The sequence below is a fragment of the Nicotiana tomentosiformis genome, chromosome 12 (assembly GCF_000390325.3).
Source record: "Nicotiana tomentosiformis chromosome 12, ASM39032v3, whole genome shotgun sequence".
NCBI classification, from domain to species: domain Eukaryota; kingdom Viridiplantae; phylum Streptophyta; class Magnoliopsida; order Solanales; family Solanaceae; genus Nicotiana; species Nicotiana tomentosiformis.
This window is the reverse complement of record NC_090823.1, coordinates 39,410,369-39,415,908: the sequence shown is the minus strand read 5'-3', so window position 1 is coordinate 39,415,908 and position 5,540 is coordinate 39,410,369.

Genomic DNA, 5,540 nt, shown 5'->3' with positions numbered 1-5,540 from the left:
AAATTAGCACAAATCATTATATTATACATCTGAAATCTACGAGACATGAGCACAATGCGAGGCAATATACATCTAAATATGCATACATTAAGCCGAATATCAATTAGAAACCATATTTAGGGTTATGGCTTGTTAATTAATCAAGTTGAACTGTCATGAAAAGTTGAATTACATGATTAACTGTAGCCACTCTTATCTATATGAGAATTTATCCCTATTTTTATTGATATGTCCAAGTGAGTCTTACTTAAATTATTTAATACGTATATGCATGAGTTTGGAGATTTGGATATTAAGGAAAGTTGAGGATGTTGACACTAAGTACACCGTGAGAGGATATTGATAATTGATTATTGATTGTGATATGATTGATGCTTAGACTTGGATACGTTCCTCCGGAGTCAGGTGATTACCCATGTTACTTTGGGCCCTGTGAGTATAGGCACCCAGATTGGCACTCGATTTGGACACGTGGACTGTGTCAGGCTCATGGATTGTGGTTAGTAAGGGGCATTTATATTAAGCACCCGTGCAATGTTGAGTGTGTGAGATTGTGAGGGGTACTTGTACCAGGCACACTGGGCATGCTGAGTATGTTTGGTTGTACCTTATGCATTCATGTTAAAGCATACTTTTACCTGCTATTTGATACACATCATGTTTTATGCAAGAAATTAAATATTCTATATCATACGAAATCTCATTTATCTGAAAAGCATGCCCAAATTTCACATTTGTTGTATCTCTATTCTTGTACTTATTTGATGTTGCCACGCTTTAGTTCATATCTTATTTATTCGCTCTTCTTTATTAGATTGTTAGCAAGTGTCAGTTTCAACCCCTCGCTACTACTTCTTCGATGCTAGACTTGATACTTACGGAGTACCATGGTTGTTTTACTCATACTACACTTTTGCAAATATTTGTGCAGACATTGAAGCAGGCACTAGTGGTATCCATCCCTATTTATTGTAGCTTACTTGGAGACTTCGAGGTGAGGTGCCTTATATGATCTAACCCGCAACACATGGAGTGCCCCTTCCCTACTTATCTACCCTGTCTATTTATTTCCTTCTAGACAGATGTTGTTGTTTAGTGAAGACAATATACTCTTGTTAGATGCTCGTGGTGATGTGCCAGCGAGTTTTGGATTATTCAGAGATAGTTGTGATCATGTTTAGACATTGTCTTAGACTTACGTATAGTATGATTTTGTTTTGACATTATTCCACTTTCCTATTTATATCTTGACTCTATTAATGATTTATAATCTGCTTTCATAATTATTGTTGAGTGTTGGCTTTCCTAGAAATCAAGTTAGGGTCCATCACGGCCTTCAATGAGTTTTTGAGTCGTGACAAGTTGGTATTAAAGCCCTAGGCCGAGAGGGGTAGAACCTGAGTCTAAGGCTAAATCTTTATCATGCGTTGATTCCTTATCATGCGTTGATTATTGTCTAAGGCTAAATCTTTCTCTTCTACTCTCTCAAAGATGGTGAGAATGCATGCTTCAGCAGCAACATCAGATGATGGAAAGGTAGTACCACCAGCTAGAGCCGAGAGGGGTAGAAACTGAGGTAAGGCTAAGGGTCCTACCTGGGGTTGCATAGTTGCAGATGAAGTGGAGCATCCATCGCAGCCCGTAGGCGTACTGGGGAAGTGTCTGTGGACTCACTGGTAGATCGGGTGGAGGTTCATATTATTGATGATCATGCTGAGGCTCCAGTACTCACTCAGCATCCAGAGGGTTTTGTTGCTGCACCAGTATTTCAGGAGGCTATTACCAAGATAATTAGTTTCATCGATGCATTGATTTAGGCTGGAGTAGTTCCAGCGGACCCATCCACATCTCAAGTTGGAGGGGGAGCTCAATTATAGTAATATGGCCTCATGGTGTAATTTAGTTGATATATATGTATGATGAATGTTGACTATATTGTTGTCTCGGGGATGTACTCCCCAACACTGTTAAATATGTTTAAGTTTCAATCAACTGAAACTAAACCGATAACCGTCCGATAACCGCCCGATAATAGCTAAACCTATATCAATCTGCCTGATATCTTATCGGGTGGCTAGCAGATTAATACATTTAAAAACCGATAACCGATAAGCCAAACTGTTAAGAGTAAATAACCGCCTGATCCGCCCGATAAGTAGCCCTAATCCACCTAGTCGCTGATTCTCATATTTCACCTGTTGACAATTTAGACACTGAGATACATACCCCACTATGTCTTTCTTCATCCGCCTCGGTGTGAGCGAGTTACATAACCACTTACACGTGTACATTGAAGTGAAATTCCTTTTGCTAAGTAACACATACATACACAGGTCAAACATTATATATGGTGAAATCTTTGATCCATAAGATCCCTATTTGTATGGAAATTGAAATGAGGAAAAACCACCCAAATAGCAAGAGTTTTGCAAGATCTGTAATCTGATGCAAAGAAGAGTGTGGACATACTAAAACTAAGGATAGAAATTTAGCAATCACTTGAAACCAAATGAGATAAGGTGCTAACTATTTACATGTTGCCACCTTGCAAATTGAATTAAGAGTCACCTTGTTTGATTTGTGTTGCTGCCACGTGATGTTCTTATCCCAACCATTTTAGATAATTATCAATTACCCATATAATTAAGAATTATTTCAAATTACTTAAAATACTACTCACTTTTAACACACTTTATACATCTTACTATTATTTCATTTAAAACATCCATGTAAAAATACATATATTTTTTCAACTTCTAATTTTTCTAATCTCATATAAATAGTACAAATTTTCCTACGCTAAATTCTTAAAATGGTAAAAAGATAACCTTCTTTTCTTGTGAAAAAAATAATTTCTATCTTTACAATAAAGTAAATCTCATAAACTTTCTCATATTATGAATATAATTTACCATATCCGAAAATAGTAATAATGGTAACTATCCAAAATTATACTTATAAAATTTTTACTAAAATACTCCACTTAAAAGAAAATACCACACTAACATAATATCTAACGGTATCAATGTTGTTATACTTACGGAGTTTTACAATAATATAGTCACAAATCCTCTATAATCTCATGAATGGTCTTAATCCCTTCTAGCTCATATGGATTACTACGACTAATTCTAATATTAAATTATGGGATGTAACAGTTTCGAGTGTGGTGATACCAGACATATGGTGAGGTATTGCCCCAGACTCATGAGGGTGCACCTCCCAAACTACACAGGCTCCATGGATTCGACCAAGTCTACAGCGTTCACATACCATGGTTGTTGCTCCAGTTGCCACTCCACCTGCACTGTCAGCTAGGGGTGGAGGTCAGGCTGGTAGAGGTCTTCCTAGAGGGGGAGGTCAGACTGGTTTCTATGCATATCATAGGTATTGTTCTGATCTATCATAGGAATGCATCAGTCTTATTTGATCGAGGTTCTACTTATTCATATATGTCATCTTACTTTGCTCCATATTTGGATATATCTCGTGATTGTTTGAGTGCTCCTGTATATGTGTCCATGCCTGTAGGGGATTTTATTACTGTAGACCGTGTTTACCGATAGTGTTTAGTCACTTTTGATGGTTATGATACCAGAGCTAATCTATTGCTACTCAGTAAGGTGGAGTTTGAATTGATCTTGGGCATGGCCTGGTTGTCGCCCTATCATGCTATTCTGGATTGTCATGCCAACACTGTGACACTGGCTATGCTAGGGTTGCCATGGTTGGAGTGGAGGGGTATATTGGATTATATTCCTAGCAGAGTGGTGTCCTTTCTAAAGGCACAACGAATGGTGAGAAGGGATGTGATGCATACCTAGCCTTTATGAGAGATGTCAGTGCTGATAATCCTACCTTTGAGTCAGTTACGGTAGTGAGAGAGTTTCCAGATGTGTTTCTAGCAGACCTACCGGGCATGCTGCCGGATAAGGATATCAATTTTGATATTGACCTGATGCCGGGAACTCAGCCTATTTCTATTCCACCATAACATATGGTACTAGTGGAGTTGAAGGAATTAAAGGAACATCTTCAGGAGTTGCTCGATAAGGGTTTCATCCGGCCAAGTATCTCACCTTGTGGTGCTCTAGTTCTATTTTTGAAGAAGAAAGACGGCTTTGTGAGGATGTGAATTGATTATAGACAACTGAATAAAGTTACAGTCAATGACAAGTACCCACTACCGTATATTGATGATCTATTCGGCAACTTCAGGGTGCTCGGGTATTCTCGAAGATTGATTTAAGGTCAGGGTACCATCAGTTGAAGATTCGGGAATCAAACATTTCGAAGACTGCTTTCAGGACTCGCTTTGGTCACTATGAATTTCTGGTGATGTCATTTGGGCTGACCAATGTCCCAGAAATATTTATGCACTTAATGAACAGTGTGTTCCAGTCATATCTTGACTCTTTCATCATCATGTCCATTGACGATATTTTGGTGTATTCTCGCAGTCGGAAGGATCATGAGCACTACTTGAGGATCATGCTCTACACCTTGAGGGAGAAGAAGTTATATGCAAAATTCTCTAAGTGTAAATTTTGGCTTGATTCAATGGAAATTTTGGGTCATGTGGTGTCCAGTGAGGGGATTAAGGTGGATCCGGAGAAGGCGGAGGCAGTTCAGAGTTGGCCTAGACAGTCTTTTGCTACAGAGATCCAGAGTTTTCTAGTCTTGGCTGGTTATTATTTCTATTTTGTGGAGGGTTTAACATCCATTGCAGCTCTCTTGACCAGATTGACTCAGAAGGGTGCCCCGTTTAGGTTGTCTGATGAGTGTGAGGAGAGCTTTTAGAAACTCAAGATTTCTATTTTTTCCTTCAGCATCAGGTTCTTATACATTGTATTGTGATGCTTTGCAGATTGGCATCGGGTGCATATTGATGCAGAATGATAGGGTAATTTCTTATGCTTTGCGTCAATTGAAGCCCCATGAGAAGAACTAACGGTGCATGATTTAGAGTTAGCCACCATTGGTCACGCATTGAAGATTTGGAGGCACTATCTCTACGGCATGTCTTTGAGGTATTCACATATCATCAGAGTCTATAACACTTGTTTTAAGCCAAAATACCTAAACTTTAGGTAGTGAAGGTGGTTAAAGCAGTTGAATGACTATGATATCACCAGTTTATACCATCTCGGGAAGGCCAATGTAGTGGTCGATGCCTTGAGTTGGAAGGCGGAGAGTATAGGTATCCTTGCATATATTTCATTTGGGGAGAGACCGTTAACATTGGATGTTCATGCTTTGGCCAATCGGTTCATGAGGTTGAATGTTTCAGAGCCTAGAGTGATTTCATTCTTGCTTGCGTGGTTTCTCAGTCTTCTTTTATGAGAGCATCAAAGCGTGTTAGTATGATGATCCCATTTGCTTGTCCTTAAGGACATGGTGTAGCACAGTAATGCCAAGAAGGCTTCTATTGGATATGAAGGGGTGTTGCGGATGTAGGGCCAGATTTGTGTGCCCAATTTGGATGGGTTTCATGAGTTAATTCTAGAGGAAGCCCACAGTTCGTGGTATTCCATTCATCC